Here is a 26,673-nt window from a genome sequence, read left to right on the forward strand (position 1 = left end):
CATGGCCCACTTAGTGCTTTAGCCAATGAATTAAAATATATAATCGAAACAGAGACGGAGTCAAAGCAAAAACAACACCCAGTTGTGGATGTGACTGGTGATGGAAGTAAAGTCCGATGCTGTAAGAGAAACTGCATAGGAACCTGGAATGTTAGGTCCATGAATCAGGGTAGATTGGAAGTGGTCAAACAGGAGATAGCAAGAATGAACATTGACATTTTAGGAATCAGTGAACTAAAATGGACTGCAATGAGTAAATTTAACTCAGGTGACCATTATATCTACTACTGTGGGCAAGAATCTCTTAGAAAAAATGGAGTAGCCATTTTAGTCAACAAAAGAGTCCGAAATGCAGTATTTGGATACAATCTCAAAAATGACAGAATGATCTCTGGTTGTTTCCAGGCAAACCATGCAATATCACAGTAATTCAGGTCTATGCCCCAACCAGTAATGCTGAAGAAGCTGAAGTTGAACGGTTCTATGAAGACCTATAAGACCTTCTAGAACTAACACCCAAAAAAGATGTCCTTTTCATTATAGGACTAAATGCAAAAGTTGGAAGTCAAGAGATACTTAGAGTAATGGGCAAATTTGGCCTTGGGGCACAAAATGAAGCAGGGCAATGGCTAATAGAGTTTTGAAAAAGAGAACACACTGGTCATAGCAAAAACCGTCTTCCAACAACACAAGAGAAGACTGTACACATGGACATCACCAAATGGTCAATACCGAAATCAGATTGATTATATTCTTTGCAGCCAAAGATGGAGAAGCTGTATAAAGTCAGCAAAAACAAGACTGGGAGCTGACTGTGGCTCAGATCATGAACTCCTTATTGCCAAATTCAGCCTTAAATTGAGGAAAGTTGGGAAAACCACCAGACCACTCAGGTACGATCTAAATCAAGTCCCTTACAATCATACAGTGGAAGTGACAAATAGATTCAAGGGACTAGATTTGATAGACAGAGTGCCTGAACAACTATGGAAGGAGGTTCATGACATTGTACAGGAAGCAGTGATCAAGACCATCCACAAGAAAAAGAAATGCAAAAAGGCAAAATGGTTGTCTGAGGAGGCCTTACAATCATATATGAAAAGAAGAGAAGCAAAGGCAAAGGAGAAAAGGAAATATGTATCCATTTGAATGAGAATTCCAAAGAATAGCAAGGAGAGAGAAGAAAGCCTTCCTCAGTGATCAGTGTGAAGAAATAGAGGAAAACAATAGAATGGGAAAGACTAGAGATCCCTTCAAGAAAATTAGAGATACCAAGGAAACATTTCATGCAAAGATAGGCACTATAAAGGACAGACATGTTATGGACCTAACAGAAGCAGAAGATATTAAGAAGAGGTGGCAAGAATACACGGAAGAATTATACAAAAAAAATCTTCATGACCCAGATAACCACGATGGAGTGATCTCTCACCCAGAGCCAGACATCCTGGTATGCGAAGTCAAGTGGGCCTGAGGAAGCATCATTATGAACAAAGCCAGTGAGGTGATGGAATTCCAGTTGAGCTATTTCAAATCCTAAAAGATGATGCTGAAAGTGCTCCACTCAGTATGCCAGCAAATTTGGAAAACTCAGCAGTGGCCACAGGACTGGAAAAGGTCAGTTTTCATTCCAATCCCAAAGAAAGGCAATGCCAAAGAATGTTCAAACTACCACACAATTGAACTCATTTCACATTCTAGCAAAGTTATGCTCAAAATTCTCTAAACCAGGCTTCAACAATATGTGAACTGAGAACTTCCAGATGTTCAACCTGGATTAGAAAAGGCAGAGGAAGCAGATATAAAATATCCAACATCTTTTTGATCATTGACAAAGTTAGAGAGTTACAGAAAAACATCTACTTCTTGTTTATTGACTGTGCCAAAGCCTTAGAATGTGTAGATCACAATAAACTGTGGGAAATTCTTAAAGAGATGGGAATACCAAACCACCTGACCTGCCTCCTGAGAAATCTGTCTGCAGGTCAAGAAGCAACAGTTAGAACTGGCCATCAAACAACAGACTGGTTCCAAATTGGGAAAAGAATACATCAAGGTTGTATATTGTCACCCTGCTTATTTAACTTATATGCAGAATACATCATGTGAAATGCAGGGCTGGATGAAGCACAGGCTGGAATCAAGATTGCCGGGAGAAATATCAATAACCTCAGATATGCTGTTGTCACCATCCTTATGGCAGAAAGTGAAGAAGAACTAAAGAGCCTCTTGATGAAAATGGAAGAAGAGAGTGAAAAAGTTGGCTTAAAGCTCAACATTCAGAAAACTAAGATCATGGCATCTGGTCCCATCACTTCATGGAAAATAAATGGGGAAACAATGGAAACCATGACAGACTTTATTTTTGGGGGGCTCCAAAATCACTGCAGATGGTGACTGCAGATATGAAATTAAAAGACACTTGCTATTTGGAAGAAAAGTTATGATCAAACTAGAAAGCATATTAAAAAGCAGAGACATTACTTTACTAACAATGGTCTGTCTAGTCACAGCTATGGTTTTTCCAGTAGTCATGTATGGGTATAAGAGAAAACTGAGTGTTGAAGAATTGATGGTTTTGACTGTGGTGTTGGAGAAGACTCTTGAGAGTCCCTTGGACAGCAAGGAGATCCAATCACTCTATCCTGAAGGAAATCAGTCCTGAATATTCAATGGAAGGACTGATGCTGAAGCTGAAACTGCAATACTTTTGCCAGGTAATGCGAAGAACTGACTCATTGGAAAAGACCCTATGCTGGGAAAGGTTGAAGGAGGGAGGAGCAGGGGACAACAGAGGATGAGATGGATGGATGGCATTACTGACTTGATATGCATGAGTTGAATGTGCTCCAGGAGTTGGTGATGGACAGGGAAGCATGGAAGCCTGGTGTGCTGCAATCCGTGGGGTTGCAAAGAGTTGGACCCTACTGAGTGACTGAACTGAGCTGAATCCAAAGAAAAATATGAGCACAGAAGTTTATAATTGTAAAATTTCAAAAACTGAAATATTAAATGAAGATCATGCATTAAAAGAGAGAACCAGAGTGCAGTACAAAGAGAGAAAAAAAAAATCCAACATAAATCTTGTCCTTAATCAATATTTGATCATTTATGATATAAAGAAACGTATAGCTATTCAAATTTCAATGGTTTTACAATTTTACTGGATTGTTTGTTGTTATTTCAACATTACTCTGCTTCCATACTCTCCTATGTATTTCAAGGATGATACTCTGATCTAGATTTCCCAGACTCACATGACAGTAGACATCTGGGTTAGATGGTACCAATGAAAGGCTATTGCACATCTTTTAGAAATAGGTGGCAATTGCCAGATGGAAGAACAGAGAGTATTGCTGGGCAAAATCTTGGCTTTCTCTGCCCACCAAAGTCAAATAAAAAATACAGAGTTTGGAATTTGGTAGCTTTAATTCTCAGCCAGAAGCTCAGCCAAGCAAGATGAGAACCTAGTAGGCTCAGGTCTCAAGAACTGTGTCCTTCCCACTCCATGAGGAGTCTAGGAGCTTATGTAAGATGAGGGCTCACAGTTAAGAGCTGGTGATGAAGGACAGAAGTATTAGGATCTTGATTTCTCCCTTTCGTATTGTTTCAAAGATAGTCATCAGCTGGAGTCAGTAACCCAGTAATTGAGTCTGACATTTAAATGACTCTGTGGCCTTCTTTCTAACATGTAAAAAAGAACTGTAAGGGGAAGAGTGTTGTAAGGGTAAACACCAGATTCAGGCTGTACTTAGCATAGAGTCAAAGGGAAATAGGTGTGAATTTTAGCTCCTGTAGAGTTAGGGGGCAGAAAAGTAAACTTAGTTACAGGCATGCAGAGTTAGGAGCAGTTAAAATTAAAAAATAGCTAGGAATGTTTAGGCTTGCTCACTGTTCTCTTTACTTGCTTTGTTCTCAGGAAAGGAAAAGAAGAGAGAAAAAAAAAAACTATATGCCGCTTTTTTTCTTTTCCTTTTCACTGCAACAAGAGCACAGGGCTTGCAGTGAATTCTGTGTGAACTGCTCCCAAATCCTGCACTTTAGGTATCCTGAAAGCCAAGAGCAGTTTTTATTTAACTGGTTTCCTACCTTTCGGGGGGCTTTCCAGGTGGCGCTAGTGGTAAAGAACTCGCCTGCCAATGCAACAGACATGAGACTCATGTTTGATCCCTGGGTCAGGAAGATTCCCCTGGACAGAGGGGCCTGCCGGGTTACAGTTCATAGGGTCACAAAGAGTCCAACATGACTGAATCAATTTAGCATGCACGCTACTTCCTTGGTGCTAGAAAATCTAGATTACTTCCCATCTTCCTGGTGGAACACTATTTAATACCCCTTCCATGCACAGAGTCATAGGAAAATTAAAGAAAAAAAAAAAAAAGAAAGAGAAACAGAGACAGAATAGGTTACATGAAAAAGGCAAGTTACTTGATACTATGTAATTTTTATTAAAATGCATATATAAACTTCAAAAATCTCTACATCGCTAAAGAACATTAAGAAAGGTATGTCAGCAAATCAGTTACACTCTAATACTTAAAAAAAAAACCATGGAAAAAAAAAGGTGTGACAGAGTACACACACAATAGTTAATACTGATTACTCCAGAGGGATGGAACTGGAATAGGGTTAAGATGACAAAGAAGTGGGGTGACGATAAAACATGTCTTTCTTTAGAACATTGGTATTGCTTGATTTATTGCAAAGATTACGAGTTGCTCTTTTAATTACATAATGCAAATTCAAATGTATTTAAAATACATTTCCCTTACAATCCCTAGAAGGCTGACATAACTTGCTTCTTCATGTGTATCTTTCATCTTCAATTCACTCAAGAGTTTTTTCTGATTTCAGAACTGAGTAAGGCAATTAGCTAATTAGTGGATAATTAGCACGATACTAGTGTTTCTAATGACCTTTCATAAGAAGTGATAAACTCTGGATTAAAATAATATGAACCATATATGTTTGGGGAGTAGCTGGTGGTGGTAGCATTGGGAAGCAGGATTAAGTTATTTGGTATACTTCAATGATGATGCTGTGAAAGTGCTGCAATTGATATGTCAGCAAATTTGGAAAACTCAGCATTGGCCACAGGACTGGAAAAGGTCCGTTTTCATTCCAACCCCAAAGAAAGGCAATGCCAAAGAATGCTCAAACTACTGCACAATTACACTCATCTCACATGCTAGTAAAGTAATGCTCAAAATTATCCAAGCAAGGCTTCAGCAATACGTGAACTATGAACTTCCAGATGTTCAAGCTGGTTTTAGAAAAGACAGAGGAACCAGACATCCAATATCCGCTGGATCATCGAAAAAGCAAGAGCATTCCAGAAAAACATCTATTTTTGCTTTATTGACTATGCCAAAGCCTTTGACTCTGTGGATCACAATAAACTGTGGAAAATTCTGAAAGAGATGGGAATACCAGACCACCTGACCTGCCTCTTGAGAAACCTGTATGCAGGTCAGGAAGTAACAGTTAGAACTGGACATGGAACAACAGACTGGTTCCAAATCGGGAAAGGAGTACATCAAGGCTGTATATTGTCACCCTGTTTATTTAACTTCTATGCAGAGTACGTCATGAGAAATGCAGGGCTGGAAGAAGCACAAGCTGGAATAAAGATTGCCAGGAGAAATATCAATAACCTCAGATATGCAGAGGAAACCACCCTTATGGTAGAAAGTGAAGAAGAACTAAAGAGCCTCTTGATGAAAGTGAAAGAGGAGAGTGAAAAAGTTGGCTTAAAGCTCAACATACAGAAAATGAAGATCATGGCATCCGGCCCTATCACTTCATGGCAAATAGATGGGGGAAGAAGTGGCTGACTTTATTTTTTTGGCCTTCAAAATCACTGCAGATGCTGATTGCAGCCATGAGATTAAAAGACGCTTACTCCTTGGAAGAAAAGTTATGACCAACCTAGATAGCATATTAAAAAACAGTGACATTACTTTGCCAACAAAGGTCTGTCTAGTCACGGCTAATGGTTTTCCCAGTAGTCATGAATGGATGTGAGAGTTGGACTATAAAGAAAGCTGAGCACCGAAGAATTGATGCTTTTGAACTGTGGTGTTGAAGAAGACTCTTGAGAGTCTCTTGGACTGCAAGGAAATCCAACCAGTCCATCCTAAAGGAGATCAGTCCTGGGTGTTCATTGGAAAGACCGATGTTGAAGCTGAAACTCCAATACTTTAACCACCTGATGTGAAGGACTGACTTATTTGAAAAGACCCTGATGCTGGGAAAGATTGAGGGCAGGAGGAGAAGGGGACAACAAAGGATAAGATGGTTGGATGGCATCACTGACTCAATGGACACAAGTTTGGGTAAACTCCGGAAGTTGGTGATGGACAGGGAGGCCTGGCGTGCAGCGGTTCATGGGGTCACAAAGAGCTGGGCAAGACTGAACGACTTAACTGAACTGAACTGAATTGAACTAAACTGAATGAAGCTGTCTACTGAGGAGGCTTTAAGCAGTAATTGTATAAGTTAGTAACAAAAATATTACCTTTTATTTTCTATTTTTGCTGCACACCTGCAATATCACTTGGAGACAGCAGCAGAGACAAGAAAATAACTCCTCTTTATGAATGTTAAAAAATGCTGCCATGTTGCACTTCACTGCTATGTAGATCATCTTATAAGATTTTGGAGTGTTTTAAATGTTATACAAAAATAGGAAGTGTTAGTTGTTCTAGTAAGGTTTAATCAAATTATGTACTGGAAGGTGTCTTTTTATTATTATGAATGAGCATGTTGACATAAGGTGTGATAGGAGCAAGAATAGGCATTTTCTGTTTGTTCTGGCAGTGCATTATATTCACATCATGTGTTTTGAATTTTGTTTACAGATAAGCACAGTGAGTAATTGTAACATTAACTGGTAATGTACTGCTGATACATGAAAATAGAGAAACAAATTAAAAACATCATTCAACTGCAATTTTAGGGTATATTATAGAAGGCTGGTCTTCAAAATGCGCAAGGACTACCCATTTGACAAAATTTTTACATTGGAGTCATTATTTGAAATTCCATCCTTAATAGATGACAAGTGTTTCTATTGATAATTAACATACCATTTTAGACCATATATATATATATGTATATATGTGTTTATATACATATATATATATATCACATACATATAATTAAATTTTGATCCAAAAAATTAATTATCCTACTAAGCAGATGGTTTATGTTTGTTTCTAATTTACATTAGGCATTAATGATATTTGGCTAAAAATTTATTGCAGTATTTTTGGGTATTCTCCTTTATCTCATGGTATAGATAAAAATGTGATAAATTTAATCAAATATAAACATTTATATAAAGGAAATTTTTAATGTGAACATAAATTAAGTAGAGAGTTTTTAAGAATAGTTTTATAACTACAGATCGTGTAATTCAGCAACTCCCAAACCTAACCTATTGTAATGCTGTTTGAGAATATTCCCTGACTTCACTCTGTTTTATTTAATCTGATTCTCTGCATTTGCACCAGAAAACCTGTTACTTATTTTTTTTTATTAGTGTCTCAGGCGGCTGATGATCCTTTCTTCGCATTTCTGATAGAATCTATCCCCTTGTGGATTGATGTGGAACTGGAAATCTAGAGAGCTAAGACAAATGTTCAAAGAGAGATTAGTGCCTGTTACGTGGCTTAGCATGTTGGTTATATTTTCCTGTTGTAAACAGTACATACAGATTTTGAGGGTGTTAAATTTAACAACATAAAATTAACATTTCGATCATAGGGTGTTGGCCTTGGGAGATGATTCAATTTGTTTATTTTAGCAAGCTTGTATTATCATCATAGAGTCTAAGTTCTTCCTTACCCAATGTTTTCAATATTACTTTGATATAAAAGGATAGATGAAAATTAATGAAAAAGTGAGTCTTACTCTATCTGATCTTTTGTTGTTGTTGTTGTTCAGTCACTAAGTCATATCCAACTCTCTGTGACCCCATGGACTGCATGCAGCACTCCAGGCTTCTGTCCTTCACTTTCTCCCAGAGTTTGCTCAAACTCATATCCATTGAGTCCATGAGGGCTTCCAACCATCTCATCCTCTGTTGCCCCCTTCTTTTCCTGCCCTCAACCTTTCCTGGCACCAGGGTCTTTCCCAACAGGTCAGCTTTTCACATCAGGTGGCCAAAGTATTGTAGCCTCAGCTTCAGCATCAGTCCTTCCAATGAATATTCAGGGTTGATTTCCTTTAGGATTGACTGGTTTGATCTCCTTCCTGTCCAGTGGACTCTCAAGAGTCTTATCCGGCACCATAGTTTGAAAGCATCAATTCTTCGGCGCTCAGCTTTCTTTATGATCCAGCTCTCATGTCCGTACGTGACTTCTGGTAAAACCATAGCTTTGACTATATAGAACTTTGTCAGCAAAGTGATGTCTCTGCATTTTAATATGCTGTCTAGGTTTGTCGTAGCTTTTCTTCCAAGAAGACAGCATCTGAGTTTCTTTAGAATTTTTATTTACTATTGCAGGCAGTTTCTAGTATTTCCATCCATTTTTTTTTCCATCTATTTTTAACCTTCCCAATCTCTTGTTTTTTAGTGCAATTTCTACTGAGGGTGATTTAAAAACAGACTAATGGAGATCAAATATTCTGCTAACATATATAGTAGTAGAATTATCTGGTGATGTTTTAAATCATTTAATTAGCCAAAAGAGATATGTAGCATGTGTAATTTTGTAAGATAATGTATGAAGAAATCACATAACAAATTAAGAAAATTTATATACATTGATTGGGCACTGAGATATGAACTTGGATGCTTCAGCCTTTATTTCTATGTTTTCTTATAATTAGACTGGGACAATTGTAATGCATAACTCACAGTGTTGTTGTGAGTAGTGAAAGGCATGGAATTACAGTTCTCAGATTCTCTTCATTAAAACTGGCTGCAAGGAGTAGCGACGTTGACTGTTTTCCCCAGATGCCACCCTCTGGATCCATCAGTGTATTTGCATAGAAGCCATCCTTCTCCCAGGATGCTTCCAGTCCATGACTGACCATGGCAGGGATCCTGGTACCTCCCCTCTCCTGAAGGACTAGGGGTTTCACTTACTCATTACTTTGGTTCAGGTGCTACCATCGACCTTGTGGAACCTTCCCAGCATGTGCTACAGTCTGAGACTCTATCTCTGCCCCATTATCCTTCCTTTCCCCTCTCCTTTCCAGATGCCATAGCTGTGTTTAAGTCTGAAGGCTCCTCTAACAAACTCCTGCTTCCTTACCTTTTTTCTACACAGGATGTTTCCCATCATAAATGGCTTTCATATCTCATCCTATCATAGTGACTGATACTTGAGGGATCTGAAATAAGACTTGGGAATAAATAACTGAGTATTGGTAAAAATATTTAGAATTTTGCCTGCATACAATGGAGTATATAAGCACTATATGTGATATCCTGAAAAAACAAGTGCCACGGAGTACAAAACGAGGCAGGTCAAAGGCTGACACAGTTAGACAAGAGAACTCACTGGTCATAACAAACATCCACTTTTAACAACAAAAGAGAACTCTACAAATGGACATCACCAGATGATCAATACCGAAATCAGATTGATTTTATTCTCTGCAGCCAAAGATTGAGAAGGTCTATACAGTTAGCAAAACAGGAGCTGGAGCTGACTGTGGCTCAGATCATGAACTCCTTATTGCCAAATTCATACTTAAATTGAAGAAAGCAGGAAAAAACACTACACCACTCAGATATGACCTAAATCAAATCTGTTACAATTATGCAGTGGAAGTGACAAACAGATTCAAGGGATTAGATCTGATAGACAGTGCCTGAAGACTTATGGATGGAGGTTCATGACATTGTACAGGAGGCAGCCATCAAGACCATCCCCAAGAAAAAGAAATGCAAAAAGACAAAACGGTTGTCTGAGAAGGCCTTATAAATACATGAGAAAAGAAGAGAAGTGAAAGGCAAAAAAGAAAAGGAAACACATACCCATTGGAATGTGGAATTCCAAAGAGTAGCAATGAGACATAAGAAAGCCTTCCTCAGTGATGAGTACAAAGAAATAGAGGAAAACAATAGAATGGGAAAGACTAGAGATCCCTTCAAGAAAATTAGAGATACCAAGGGAACATTTCATGCAAAGATGGGCACAATTAAGGATAGAAATGGCATGGACCTAACAGAAGCTGAAGATATTAAGAAGAGGTGGCAAGAATACACAGTACTATACAAAAAAGGTCTTCATGACCCTGATAACCATGATGGTGTCATCACTCACCTAGAGCCAGACATCCTGGAATGTGAAGTCAAGTGGGCCTTAGGAAGCATCACTACGAACAAAGCTAGTGGAGGTGATGGAATTCCAGTTGAGCCATTTCAAATCCTAAAAGATGATGCTGTGAAAGTACTGCACTCAATATGTCAGCAAATCTGGAAAACTCAGCAGTGCCCACAGGACTGGAAAAGGTCAGTTTTCATTGCAATCCCCAAGAAAGGCAATGCCAAAGAATGCTCAAACTGTGGCAAAATTGCACTCATCTAACATGTTAGCAAAATAATGCTCAAAATTCTCCAAGCCAGGGTTCAATAACACGTGAACCATGAACTTCCAGATGTTCAAGCTGGATTTAGAAAAGGCAGAGGAACCAGAGATCAAATTGCCAACAGCAATTAGATCATCAAAAAAGTGAGAGAGTTCCAGAGAAACATCTACTTCTGCTTTACTGACTATGCCAAAGCCTTTGGCTGTATGAATCATAGCAAACTGTGGAAAATTCTTAAAAGATGGGAATACCACACCTCCTGTCTCCTGAGAAACTTGTATGCAGGTCAAGAAGCAACAGTTATAACTGGAGATGGAAAAACAGACTGGTTCCAAATGGGAAAGGAGTTTGTCAAGGAGGAATATTGTCACCTTGCTTATTTGACTTATATGCAGAGTACATCATGCAAAATGCCAGGCTGCATGAAGCACAAACTGGAATCAAGATTGCCAGGAGAAATATCAATAACCTCAGATATGCAGATGACACCACCCTTATGGCAGAAAGTGAAGAAGAACTAAAGAGCCTCTTGATGAAAGTGAAAGAGGAGAGTGAAAATGCTAACGTAAAACTCAACATTCAGAAAACTAGGATCATGGCATCCTGTCCGATCTCTTCATGGCAAATAGATAGGGAAACAATGTAAACAGTGACAGATGTTATTTTTGGGGGCTCCAAAATCACTGCAGATGGTGACTGCAGCCATAAAATTAAAAGACACTTACTCCTTGAAAGAAAACTATGGCCAAACAGACAGCATATTAAAAAGCAGAGACATTACTGTATCAAAATGTCCATCAGTGAAAGCTATGTTTTTTCAGTGGTCATGAATGGATGTGAGAGTTGGACTATGAAGAAAGCTGAGTGCTGAAGAATCGATGCTTTTGAACTGTGGTGTTGGAGAAGACTCTTGAGAGTCCTTTGAACAGCAAGGAGATCCAACCGGTTTATCCTGAGGGAAATCAGTCCTGAATATTCATTGGGAGGACTGATGCTGAAGCTGAAACTCCATTACTTTGGCCACCTGATGGGAAGAACCGGCTCATTTGAAAAGACCCTGATGCTGGGAAAGATTGAAGGTGGGAGGAGAAGGGGATGACAGGATGAGATTGTTGATGGCATCAGAGATGCAATGGGCATGAGTTTGAGTAGGCTCCAGGAGCTAGTGATGAACAGGGAAGCCTGGATTTCTGAAGTCCATGGGGTGGCAAAGAGTTGGGCACACCTGAGCAACTGAACTGAACTGAGGATGAAAAGAGTCAAAAAGCACAAACTTTCAGTTATAAAATAAATTAGTCATGCGATTGTAAAGTACAACATGGTGACTCTAGTTATTAATACTGTATTGCATATTTGACAGTTGAAAGAAGGGAGTAGATATTAGTTCTTATTATAGGAAATGCAATTTTTTTGAGCTATGTAAGATAATAGGTTGAACTTGACTTATGATCATTTTCCAAAGTATGATAATATCAAATCATTATGTTTATGTTATACCTGAATTGAATTGACATATTATGTCACATATCTCAATTAAAAGTAAGTTAAAATTTTGATTAATAACGAGTAATTTTGCTAGATGTGTATGAGATAAAATCAACAGAAGTATGGCAATTATTATTGCTGAACATTCAAAAAATGTCATTACTGGCCATTTTATGATCAGATAATTTTTCCAATTGAGTTTTGAAGTTCTTGGCATAAAGAACTGGTGGTGGTAAATTTATTTACTGAAGTAAACAATTATGTCACAATTACTTTAATTTCCTATACAACTTTTGTTGAGACTTGAGACAAAGAACCTATAGAGCAAATGCAACATTATAATCTCATAGCTTCCAATGTTCTGTATCTAGAGGCTTTGATTTATTAGCTTGGTGGAGCATTAATTGAAAATTTTACAGTGTGGGCGTAATTCACCTTTTGCTCTGTGTCATGGTGTGCAACAATCAATAAGTCGAAAGACTTTGGATGCTTTGAAGAATTTTCTTTTGTTTCGGGTGGGGGAAAAGAGGATGTGAGAAATGCACAGAGTTAAATAGTTATGTTTATAGAAAATTAAGGGATAGTTAAACAAACTGAAACATGCATACAACTTCTTATAGGCAAATTAGCTCAACATGGAGTTGTTTACAAAGATCATTTGTCCATAAAGTGTTAACTACATTGTAAATTATCTCCTGATAATTATTTTGATAATTTATATAATTCTTATTAATTTATTAACATTTTCCCACAAATTTTATGAAATATTTATTAAATTTTCTTATGTAAAACTTACATATGAAAGTAAAACAGTTTCTAATTCATCCCAGAACTTCTCCTATGACTCACTCAGAATTTGATTAGTGAGATTTTAGCAAGACAGGCTTCCCTGGTATTTCAGCTGGTAAAGAATCCACCTGCAATGCAGGAGACCCTGGTTTAATTTCTGGGTCAGGAAGATCCACTGGAGAAGGGATAGGCTACCCACACCAGTATTCTTGGGCTTCCCTGGTGGTTCAGCCAGTAAAGAATCCACTTGCAATGCGGGAGACCTGGGTTCTATCCCTGGGTTGGGAAGATACCCTGGAGAAGGGAAAGGCCACCCACTCCAGTATTCTGCTCTGGAGAATTCCATGGACTTTGGGATCACAAAGAGTCAGACATGACTGAGTGACTTTCACTTTCAGCAAGACAATTATCCGAGCTAAAGTAAGGTAGAAAATTTGGGTCTGAGTACTTGCACTGACATTTAGTAAATTCTGTGATCCCAGATCTTTTCCAAACCTAAGTTTATCTACCAGACAAAAATGTTATATATTTTGTATGTACTTGTGGATATTTATATTCTTTTTTTATATTACCTAAAAATGAGATTTGTATAAGTTTCCTTATGTGTACATTACTTTCTATTCTTCCCTCACTGCTCTATGCCACCTATTATAAAGTTTGGTGGTTAATCCATCTAATGCTGCTCCCAGCCTATAACTCACTTGGCTTAGAGCAATTAATCTTGTGTTGGTTTTTAGCCTCATTACTCAAGTTGATAGGACTTTGAACAGAGTAGAAAACAGGGAATTGTGCTGAAGAGCAAGAAAATGAAGAATTTGGGTCAATTTCTTCTTTCACAGGTCTTTACAATCTCATTGGTGCTTTGATTCTTTCCTCATTTCTCTGAGGCCTTAAGTGTAGTGCCCTCACATAGTGTTGAAACCTATCAAATGTTTCCAGGTAACTAGCTGTGATGTCTCTTGCTACTTCAGCATCCATAGGGAGCCACTGAGAGCTGGAGCTTGAGGAAGCAAATGAAAATAACATGTTTCTACTAATTATATGTCCACTCATCCACTCCACTGCTCTTCTAAAAGGAGCAAACTCACAGAATATTCAGCAGAAGAAGAATAAAAGGAAAAACAAATAACTAGTGGGAGGAAAGTGGGAATATGAATCAAAATTCAGAGAGACAGAGAAAGGGAACCATTTCCTTTGCTTACTTCCAATTCAAGAATCTGAGGAGATACTGCCACCAGAATAAACACTGTCACTTTCATTGTTACGTCTGCAGATTCCCAGGATTCCACACTGCACTTTTAAACCAATAAGAATAATTTTATAAAAATCAATGACTCACATTGTTCAAAACTACTCACATAAGTCTGATTTTCATGAAGGAATATGGGATTTTATTACACAAATTTTGAGGTGTCATGAAAGACTATCGATGTTTATATCCAATCTTGATTAACTTTCATGATGAATGTAGGATGAAAAACAATTCATGTTTAATAGATGGAAAAGTTGGGATTCAAATGGTTATATAGTTTTCCCAAATTCATGCATTTAGTAAGAGCCTTGGATTGAAATTCCAGTATCTTTCTACTTTATTACTTCTATTCAAAATGTTTTAATAATTTATCCCAATTACTTGAAGAAAAGAGAAAACACCTATTTGAAAGCTCTAGAACATAAAGTTGATGAAAACATAAAGTTTCTTGCCTTCTCTCTTCTTAGACCTCCTGTGTTTCCTTTCCTAACATCCTTCTCTAAACTCACATATTATTCTCCTCTATTTAAAAGTAAAGACGCAAACATTACAATGCTTTCCTTATCTTCCTACCGCAAGAACTACCAGTTTATGTGCATTTGTTTTCATAAACCTTGGCTTTCCATCTATATTAATAACAAATTTCACTGTGCATGTGTACTCAGTCGTGTCTCTTTGTGATCCCATGGACTGTAGCCTGCCAGTCTTCTCTGTCCATGGAATTTTGCAAGCAAGAATACTCGAGTAGGTTGCCATTTCCTCCTCCTGGGGATCTTCCCAACCCAGGGATCAAGACCACATCCCCTGTGTCTCCTGCATTAGCAGGCAGATTCTTTACCATTGAGCCACCTGGGAAACCCAATAAATAGCACTACCAGTATTAAATACCCATCCATTACTTTCTCATGAATTTCACTCTAAACATTGCCCTCTGTATTTGATTTTCTGCTTTCTTTTGGAACTTGCACTCCAATTTACAAACATATTTTGGCATGTCCTGTCTTAAACAAACAAAACAGAACAACCAACCGTCCAAAAGACGGTTTTTAGGTCATTGTTAAATTACATTTATAACTTGGTATAACGTACCTATTAGACCTCTGGTCCTTCACTTATAAACAATAGATGAATTGCTTTCCTTTGTTTATGTGTATGACTAAGCCTAGACCAATTTATTCTGCAGTAATAATGAACATAAAAAAATCTCTGCTAATTAGAAAAAGATTTATCTTTCACTTATTTATAGCATGAATCAGCACATGAGAGAAGGTGAGGAAGGTCTCTTCCTTCATGCTATTATTGGGCTACAGAGTGCAATTCTACCATGTGTCTGGGAGGATAATGAAGACTAGAATATTAGCAAACACTAATGATTACCACAGTATGAAACACAAGGAAACTGGAACTTCAACACTCCTCTCTAGTTTAATTCCTCAAGTCTGGCTTCTATAATTAGTTATTTACTTCATCTCAAGCATTTTGCAGCAGATTAAGGTGGTTATAAATTTTAATTATTCCTTAAATGACAAGGAAGCTAATTTGGAACTTTTAATTATATTTATGCTAGGCTTTCACTTGTACCCATTACTTCAATAGCAAAAATTATTTATTCAATGTATATTTTATAACTAATACACTCTCCTCATGAATTACTCTTGATACTAGCCAATCTTAAGAAGATCACTTTGTTAACAATTATGCAAATATGTTCAGAGGCTATCAAATATTTTGCACTGCCAGGAGACTTATTCACCTTTAAAATATCTTTGACAAATTCTTTATTTGGGGAATTTTCTTCCTCCCAGTGAATAGATAAGAGAAATTTAGAACACTTGAACATCTAAACCAGTTTTCCTTTAACTTTCCTGATTAACATAATGTCTAAAATTGTTCTTAGGTATTCTATGGTTTCTTTCTTATTTCTTCAATATACTGTGTATTGAAGTACATGACAGGTCCCAGAAACTTATGCATTTTTAACAAGCACCCCAGGTAATCTGTCATATTAATGAAACAGTAGACTAGATAATTGGGGAAATTTAATTCATTTTTAATACTGCCACTCTTGTACTTAATAAAGAAAGAATGTATTGCTTTTCAAAAACCACTGTAAGGTTGAGAGCAGTCTCTTTCCTAGTCAAGGTAAAGGCACTTTGAGAGTATGCCTTTCAGACTGTCTCATGTTGTTAAAAGTTGAAAACTAAATTTTTTATATCATGCATCATAAATGAACTGTGATCACAGTAGGATGCTCCATAACCAGCCTGGATATGTTTTGCAGTAGTATTACTTTAACTTTTCTCATATACATCCATGGAATATGTAAAACTTGTTTTTGCTCCATATTTAGTATAAGTATAGCTGCCAGGGTGTAAGCACAGCATTCAGAGCACATTATGACAGCTTATTTTGAGAAGTAAAAAATATAGCTTCAAACATTTTGCTTATCCTAGCTTATTAATTTAGCTGGAGATAACTAGGATGGTGTAGTGCGTTGTAATTTCTTTAAAAGCAAATCTTAGATGTAATGTACTATTTATGCCTTCTCAGAAAATGTACCTCTTGCCAAATTCTATTAACTTTTATTGAACTTATGTTCTTAGTATTATTAAATTTTGTTTAAAAGACTATCTTTTTGGTAGATTTTGGGCTTCCCTGATAATTCAGTTGGTAAAGAATCTGCCTGCAGTGCAGAAGACCTCGGTTGGGAAGATCCACTGGAGAAGGAATAAGCTACTCACTCCAGGATTCTTAGGCTTCCCTTATGGATTAGCTGGTAAAGAATTCCCTGCAATGCGGGAGACCTGGGTTCAATCCCTGGGTTAAGAAGATCCCCTGGAGAAGGGAAAGGCTATCCACTTCAGTATTCTGGCTGAGGGAATTCCATGGATTTTATTGAAATATAATATTTACAGAGGAAAGGTAGCATATGCTAAGTGTAGGGCTTGGTGAATTTTTACATAGAGAAACATTACTGCATGATCATCACCAACACTAAAAAGTAGAATTTTATCAGCACCCAGAAGTTCCCTCAACCCTTTTCAAATTAGTAAGTACTTCTCAAGAGAAAACTTGTATTGTGACTTCTAACACATAACACACAACACATAACATGTTTATGTTAATAAAATCATAAAATATTAAATTTGACAAGTAAGTTCAGGAATATTTTGAGAAGAGGTTTATTTAATATAAACCAATCATGATATAAACTGAATGAAAAAGAACACTAAAGGAAAGCTGACATAAAGGGCACATTGAACTTGAAAAGAAGAAAAAAACATTATTTCTATTTATTCTCGTTGGGAGGTATATGATGTCAAATGATCAAATTACTTTTGAAAAAGTGGTCCATAGGTTAGGTTATAATAAGTGCAGCCTCATTTCTACAGTGCCATTTATTTCCTGAGGGTAGCTCAAAACAAGGACAATTTTTAGCAAAACTAATAATGCTTAAGGAACAAATCCTTCCTGTTCAAGCTGTTAGGGGATACAGATGGCATGGTGCAGATAAACACAGTTTTAACCTTGCACTTTCAAGGTTTTGTCAGCTATTATACTCATCGATGCTTTGGGGGAGTTCATTCTCTGGGAGCATAATAGTAAAGATTTGCCTCCCTAATACTCTGGTCCATCTAATAGAGAAATTAGAGTCACCATTAGTCTGGAAAGAGCTTTGCAGAGTGAGTCATTTAATGTCTAAAAGCTGTAAAGCCTTTTGCCCAGATGGATGATGGGTATGCATGTTGGCTAGCTTTCCCAAGTATTACTGATTAAGCTGGAATATTTTCTGAGTGCTTTTCTTTCTATTTTAAATCTCAGCAGGACGAGCATGCCCACGGATAAGAGTGTCTAAGCTTAGTGATTCAGGCCTCATATGGAGAATGAGCAGGCACAGAGCAAGGTTCCTGTGATGCTGATTTAGCATCTAGCCTGTATCTATGCGACACTGGGCTACTTCCCTCAAATATCTTTCAATTAGTTTAAGGTATTTTAGCAAATGTGTTGATTGTGTTTAACTTGCATTGCTTACATATGCATCTCTGCTCTCTTTCTTGCTGTTTGAATCACTTTTTCAACTGGGACTGATTTTGCAGCCTGTTGTCTCAGTAAGACCCTCTAACTTTGGAAGTCACTGAGATGGGACCCTCAGAGTGACCTATCCATACTGGAAGACCAGTTGTTCAGTTTGGAAACCTGAGGCTGGCTGCTGAGTGTACCAACAGCCAGTCTCAGTGTTCTCTCTTAATTTTCCAACTTCAGACACATGATTACCAGTGTCTCAGATACCCTGCAATAATACGGGAGGCTTTTCAAGATCGCAGCTAAGAGTAGATGACTTGAAGTTTAAGTCCCAGTGGTAATATTTACTGAGCTTCCCTAGTGGCTCAGACAGTAAAGAATCTGCTTGCAATGTTAATATTCACTGGGTTCATACTGTGGGCATTAATATCCTTATCCACAAATTAATGATAATAAAATACTATTATAGCATATTATGAAAATAAATGCATTAATTAATTCATATATTTTGTTTACAATGGTAATTAAGATATATTAAGCCAAGAAAGATTTTTTTTTGTATCCTTCTTAAAGTTATGTAGGGATCCATGATTGTATTGGTCTATTGATGACCTGGGACTGTATCTGGTTTTATGTATCCTTTCATTCTTCTCATCAAATACATGGATTCCACTCTTCACTAGGTAAAAATCTGTAGGTTGATCTATCATATATTCTGTTTTCCAAAACAATGTCAGTAAATATGCACATATATTTTAAAAGATATTATCTAAATTAAAATATTTATGAAAATTAACAATATATCAATGCAAAATTGGCTTTAACTCATGTGGGCATTTTGACAAACTCTACTATGTATTCAACTCTAACTATGTATTCCTGTTAGCAATGCATATGGAAGACCCTGAACAAAGTAGTTGGATATAAACTCTCTTTAACACATTTTAAATTTCTGTATCTTTTAAATGACTTTATTAGATTCAGCCAATGACTAAAAAAAAATGGAACAAATTTTGAATGTTTATCACAAGCTTGAAAACTATATTATTCATATACTACCCTACAAAAAATTCACTTATAGAAGGGATACTAAATTGCAGGTCATGATTTGGTTCCAGACTGCAGACTTTTCCAGCCAGGAAGGAAGAGAAAAAACAAACATCAGGCAAAAATCTCTGACAAAAATGCGATAGTGAGGAAATTATATACAATGTTACCAGCCGTATACTTATGGATTCATGGGAGTCATAAAGCTGCATTTTATTGCTATAGTGTCCAAGAAATATAGTCTTTAGCTTTGTATCTAATCCTAGCAAACATCCTCTTGCAACAACACAAGAGAAGACTCTATACATGGACATCACTAGATGGTCAATAGCAAAATCAGATTGATTATATTCTTTCCAGCCAAAGATGGAGAAGCTCTATACAGTTAGCAAAACAAGACCGAAAGCTGACTGTGGCTCAGATCATAAACTCCTTATTGCCAAATTCACACTTAAATTGAGGAAAGTAGGGAAAACCACTAGACCACTCAGGTATGACCTTAATCAAACCCTTTATGGTTATACAGTGGAAGTGACAAATCGATTCAAAGGATTAGATCTGATAGACAAAGTGCCTGAAGAACTATGGACAGATGTTCCTGACATTGCACTGGAGGCAGTGATCAAGAGCAACCCCAACAAAAAGAAATACAAAAAGGCAAAATGGTTCTTTGAGGAGGCTTAACAAATAGCTGAGAAAAGAAGAGAAGTCAAAGGCAAAGGAGAAAAGGAAAGATATACCCATTTGAATGAAGAGTTCCAAAGAATAACAAGCAGAGATAAGAAAGCCTTCCTCAGTGATCAGTGCAAAGAAACAGAGGAAAACAATAGAATGGGAAAGACTAGAGATAATTTCTCAAGAAAATTAGTGATACCAGGGGAAAATTTCATGCAAAGATGGGCACAAAAAGGGACAGAAACTGTATGGACCTAACAGAAGTGGAAGATATTAAGAAGAGGTAGCAAGAATACACAGAAAAACTACACAAAAAAGATAATAATGACTCAGATAACCACGATGGTGTGATCACTCAACTAGAGCCAGACATCCTGGAACGTGAAGTCAAGTGGACCTAAGGAAGCATCACTATGAACAGAGCTAGTGAAGGTGATGGAATTCCAGTTGAGCTATTTCAAGTCCTAAAAGATGATGCTGTGAAAGTGCTTGACTCAATATGCCAGCAAATTTAGAAAACTCAGCAGTGCCCACAGGACTTGAAAAGGTCAGTTTTCATTCCAACCCCAAAGAAAGCAATGCCAAAGAATGCTCAAAGCACTGCAAAATTGCACCCATTTCACACGCTAGCCAATTAATGCTCAAAATTCTTCAAGCCAGGCTTCAACAGTATGTGAACCATGGACTTCCAGATGTTCAAGCTGAATTTAGAAAAGGCAGAGACCACAGAGATCAAATTGCCAGCATTCATTGGATCATAGAAAAAGTGAGAGAGCTCCAGAAAAACATCTATTTCTGCTTTCTTGACTATGCCAAAGCCTTTGAATGTGTGGATCATAACAAACTGTGGAAAATTCTTCAAGAGATGGGAACACCAGACCACCTGATCTGCCTCCTGAGAAATCTGTATGCAGGTCAAAAAACAACAGTTAGAACTGGACATGGAACAACAGACTGGTTCCAAATCAGGAAAGGAGTACTTCAAGGTTGTATATTGTCACCATGCTTATTTCCCTTATATGCAGAGTACATCATGAGAAATGTGAGGCCGGATGAAGCACAAGCTGGAATCAAGATTTCCAGGAGAAATATCAATAATTTCAGATATGCAGATGATACCACCCTTATGGTAGAAAACAAAGAAGAACTAAAGAGCCTCTTGATGAAAGTGAAAGAGGAGAGTGAAAAAGTTGGCTTAAAGCTCAACATTCAGAAAACTAATATCATGGTATCTGGTCCCATCACCTCATGACAAATATATGGTGAAGCAAGGGAAGCAGTGAGAGATTTTATTTGGGGGGGCTCCAAAATCACTGCAGATGGTGACTGTAGCCATGAAATTAAGAGATGCTTGCTCCTTGAAGGAAAAGCTATGACCAAATTAGACAGCATATTAAAAAGCAGAGACATTACTTTGCTAACAAATGTCCCTCTAGTCAAGGCTGTGGGTTTTCCATAGTTATTTATGGCTGTGAACGTTGGACTATAAAGAAAGATGAGCACTGAATAATTGAGGTTTTTGAACTCTGTTGTTGGAGAAGAATCTTGAGAGTTCCTTGGACTGCAAGAAGATAAAACCAGTCCATCCTAAAGGAAATCAGTCCAGAATATTCATTGGGAGGACTGATGCTGATGCTGAAACTCCAATACTTTGGCCACCTGATGAGAAGAACTGACTCATTGGACAAGACCCTGATGCTGGGAAAGATTGAGGGCAGGAGGAGAAGAGGATAAGAGAGGTTGAGATGGTTGGATGGCATCACCGACTCGATGGACATGGGCTTGAGTAAGCTCCAGGAGTTGGTGATGGCCAGGGAAGCCTGGTGTGCTGTAGTTCATAGGGTTGCAAAGAGTCGGATATGACTGAGCGACTGAACTGAACTGAACTAATCTATATCCTAAGCCTAAACAGAGGTGAGGTAGTGAAGGGTAGAATCTGTTATTGAAAGCCAAAGGAAGGATTGAAGAAAGACAGGAAGGAAGGGAAGAAAAAGGAAAATTTAATTGTAAAGTGAGAGAAAGGGAGTGAGTCAGGGAGACAGAGAGATGAAAGAAATATAGTAAAAGAACAGGAAAATTGGTAGGTAGAGATACATTTTATCAAAAATTTTTAAATTTACTTGTTAGGAAATTAAACCACTTATTTGCTATTAATTTTCGTTCACAGCATTACATCCTGTTCTTGGTGATACACACATGGCAACTCCTTTTCCAGTGAGCTTTACATGTTTCCATTATTTCCACATCTATTTGCCATGAAGTGATGGGACAGGGTACCATGATGTTAGTTTCTAGAATGTTGAGTTTTAAGCCAACTTTTTCACTCTCCTCTTTCACTTTTACCAAGAGGCTTTTTAGTTCTTCGCTTTCTTCCATAAATGTGGTGTCATCTTTTTATCTGAGGTTATTGATATTTCTCCTGGCAATCTTGATGCCAGCTTGTGCTTCATCCAACCCAGCATTTCTCATGATGTACTCTGCATATAAGTTAAATAAGCAGGGTGAAAATAAGCAGCCTTGACAAACTCCTTTCCCGATTTGGAACCAGTCTGTTGTTCCATCTCCAGTTCTAACTTTTGCTTCCTGAGCTACATACAGATTTCTCAGGAGGAAGGTCAAGTGGTCTGGTATTCCCATCTCTTTAAGAATTTTCCATAGTTTGTTGTGATCCACATAGTCAAAGTCTTTGGCATAGTCAATAAAGCAGAAGTAGATGTTTTTCTGGAACTCTCTCGCTTTTTCTATGATCGAATGGATGTTGGCAATTTGATCTCTGGTTCCTCTGCCTTTTCTAAATCCAGCTTGAACATCTGGAAGTTAATGGTTCATGTATGGTTGAAACCTGGCTTGGAGAATTTTGAGCATAACTTTGCTAGCGTGTGCTGCTGCTGCTGCTAAGTTTTGTGAGTCGTGTCCGTCTCTGTGAGACCCCATAGACAGCAGCCCACTAGGCTCCCCTGTCCCTGGGATTCTCCAGGCAAGAATACTGGAGTGGGTTGCCATTTCCTTCTCCAATACATGAAAGTGAAAGGTGAAAGTGAAGTTGCTCAGTCCTTCCAACTCTTCGCGACCCCAGGCTCCTCTGTCCATGGGATTTTCCAGGCAAGAGTACTGGAGTGGGTTGCTATTGCTAGCGTGTGAGATGAGTGCAATTGTGCCGTAGTTTAAGCGTTCTTTGACATTACCTTTCTTTGGGAATGGAAAGAAAATTTGTCTTTTCTAGTCCTGTGGCCACTGTTGAGTTTGCCATATTTGCTGTCATATTGAGTATAATGCTTTCACAGCATCATCTTTTAGGATTTGAAATAGCTCAACTGGAATTCCATCACCTCCATAGCTTTGTTCAAGGTGATGCTTCTTAAAGCTCACTTGGCTTAGCATTCCAGGTTGTCTGGCTCTAGGTGAGTGATCATACCATTGTGTTTATCTGGGTCGTAAAGAATTTTTTTTTTTAATAGCTCTTCTGTGTTTTCTTGTCACCTCTTCTTAATACCTTCTGCTTCCGTTAGGTCCGTACCATTTCTGTCCTTAATTGTGCCCATCTTTGCATGAAATATTCCCTGGTATCATTTTCTTGGAGAGATCTCTAATTTTTTTCCATTCTATTTTTTTTCATCTATTTCTTTGTATTGATCACTGAGGAAGGCTTTCTTATCTCTCATTGCTATTCTCTGGAACTCTGCATTCAGATGGATATATCTTTCCTTTTCTCCTTTGCCTTTACCTTCTCTTCTTTTCTCAGCTATTTGTAAGTCCTCCTAAGACAACCATTTTGCCTCTTTGTATTTCTCTTTGTTGGGGATGGTCTCGATCACTGCCTCCTGTGCAATGTCAGGAACCTCCATCCATACTTCTTCAGGCACTCTATCAGATCTAATACCTTGAATTTTTTTGTCACTTCCACTGTATAATCGTGAGGGATTTGATTTAGGTCATACCTGAATAGTCTAGTGGGTTTCCCTACTTTATTCAATTTCAGTCTGAATTTGTCAATAAGAGTTCATGGTCTGAGGAGAGTCAGCTCCCAGTCTTGTTTTCGTTGACTCTATAGAGCTTCTCCATCTTTGGCTGGAAACAATATAATCAATCTGATTTCAGTATTGATCACCTGGTGATATCCATGTGCAGAGTTTTCTCTTGTGTTGTTGGATGAGAATGTTTGCTATGACCGGTGCATTCTCTTGCAGAAAGTGTGTTAACCTTTGACCTGCTTCATTTTGTACTCCAAGGCCAAATTTGCCTGTTACTGCAGATATCTCTTAACTTTCTGCTTTTTCATTCCAGTCCCCTATAATGAAAAGGACATCTTTTTTAAGTGTTAGTTCTAGAAAGTCTTGTAGGTGTTCATAGAACCATTCAACTTCAGCTTCTTCAGCACTACTGGTCTGGGTAGAGAGTTGGATTTCTGTAATATTGAATGATTTGCCTTGGAAATGAACAGAGATCATTCTGTCATTTTTGAGATTGCATCCAAGTACTGCATTTCAGACTCTTCTTGACTATGATGGCTGCTCCATTTCTTCTAAGGGATTCTTGCCCACAATAGTATAAGTAATGGTCATCTGAGTTAAATTCACCCATTCCAGTCCATTTAGTTCACTGATTCCTAAAGTGTTGTTCACTCTTGCCATCTCCTGTTTGATCACTTCCAGTTCACCTTGATTCATTGACCTAACATTCCAGGTTCCTATGCAATATTGCTCTTTACAGCATCATTTTTTATTTCCATCACTAGTCACATCCACAACTGGCTGTTGTTTTTGCGTTGGCTCCAGCTTTTCATTCTTTCTTGAGTTATTTCTTCACTGATCTCCAGTAGCATACTGGGCACCTACCAACTTTCAGAGTTCATTTTTCATTGTTCTATCTTTTTTTCCTTTTCATACTGTTCTTGGGGTTATCAAGACAAGAATAGTGAAGTGGTTTGCCATTCCCTTCTCCCGTGGACCACATTTAGTCAGATCACGACATCCAGTCCCATCACTTCATGGCAAATAGATGGGAAAACAATTGAAACAGTGCTAGACTTTATTTTGGGGGGCTCCAAAATGACTGCAGATAGTGACTCCAGCCATGAAATTAAAAGACGCTTGTTTCTTGGAAGAAAAGCAATGACCAACCTAGACAGCATATTAAAAAGCAGGGACATCACTTTGCCAACAATGGTCTCTCTAGTCACGGCTATGGTTTTTCCAGTAGTCATGTATGGATGGAGTGTTGGACTATAAAGAAAGCTGAGTGCTGAAGAATTTATGCTTTTGAACTCTGCTGTTGGAGAAGACTCTTGAGAGTCCCCTGGACTACAAGGAGATAAAACCAGTCCATCCTAAAGGAAATCAGTCCAGAATATTCATTGGAAGGATTGATACCAAAGCTGAAACTCCAATACTTTGGCCACCTGATGTGAAGAACTGACCCATTTGAAAAGACCCTGATACTGGGAAAGACTGAAGTTTGGAGGAGAAGGGGATGATGGTGGATGAGATGGTTGGATGGCATCACCAACTCGATGGACATGAGTTTGAGTAAGCTTTGGGAGTTAGTGATGGACAGGGAAGACTGGTGTGCTGTGGTTCATGGGGTCACAAAGAGTCGGACATGACTGAACGACTGAGCTGAACTTACATTTTTAGAGAGAGGTAACTTCTTGACTCATCAGTCACATGATGTAGGTTTTGACCCTAGTCTGTCCTGTGAAACTATGGTCATGCCTTATAACCTTGGTATACTTCAGTTTCCACCATCACATAAGGAAGGGCTGGTTTAGAATATTGCCACAGTACATTTTAAGTGTAAAGTTATATGACTCTAAGTCTGTCTCTTTGCAAATGCACAGTTGAAGATACTGTGACACTAATTTAAAATTCAGTTAAAGCTGGATATTTCAAGATATCCAGCTATTTATTAACACATCTTAAAGATAAGGCATTCCCTGGTGACTCAGTGGTATAGAATCTGTTTGGCAATGCCCAAGATGCAGGTTCAGTCCCTGGGTCAGGAAGATCCCCTGGACAAGAAATGGCAACCCACTTCAGTATTCTTCCCTAGAAAATGCCACAGACAGAGGAACCTGGCAGGTTACAGTCCATGGGGTTGAAAAAGAGAGACGACTTAGCAACTAAACAGCAATAAGTTACAGATAAACATAACTGTTTTACTTTTTCTATTTTATCTGGTGAAAATAAATGTCATAGTAAGCTGTGACATCATGTATTCATATCAACTGCCTTCTGAACCTTTTCTAGTGGTTGTTTCATTGAGAAGGAAAACCAAGTATTAGCTATAAGAATGAGAAAGCATGTTATTTTAGAGTAAATTTATACTTTTCATTTCTATTCCCCACGTTTTTTGCCTTATAGTCTACATAATTTATAGTTTATCATCTTAATTAAGAAAACATATATATTTTTTTAATTTTCTCTTTGTTATTTCTTGGTTATTTCTTTCATATATTTCTATTATTGCTCTACTATCTGGGTAAGTCTTATACTAACCTAAAGAATATTTTTGTTTAAGTAGTTGTAATATCTTTATGAACTATGGCATATATCTTTGTTTTCAATATCTTTTCATTTCAAATAGAGTTTTAACATATGAATCACTATATATTGCTATCTATTTATATATATTATATTTTTAAATAAGGTATAAAATTACATAGATTTTCAGTACTTATTTAGAAAACAAAAAACTGAATTATCAACATTTGATTATCTCAAGAATATTTGTCATTTAATAGAAACATGACATATTCTGGGTTGCTTTTTAGTTTCTTTGTGGAATGTGTTGGATTTTTTTTTTTTTGGTAAGTCTACAGTATTTGAAGTACTAATAAATTGTGTTTCATTTTTGAAAAG

This window comes from Giraffa tippelskirchi, chromosome 2 (genome assembly GCF_054371585.1).
Source record: "Giraffa tippelskirchi isolate mGirTip1 chromosome 2, T2T-mGirTip1v1.2.pri, whole genome shotgun sequence".
NCBI classification, from domain to species: domain Eukaryota; kingdom Metazoa; phylum Chordata; class Mammalia; order Artiodactyla; family Giraffidae; genus Giraffa; species Giraffa tippelskirchi.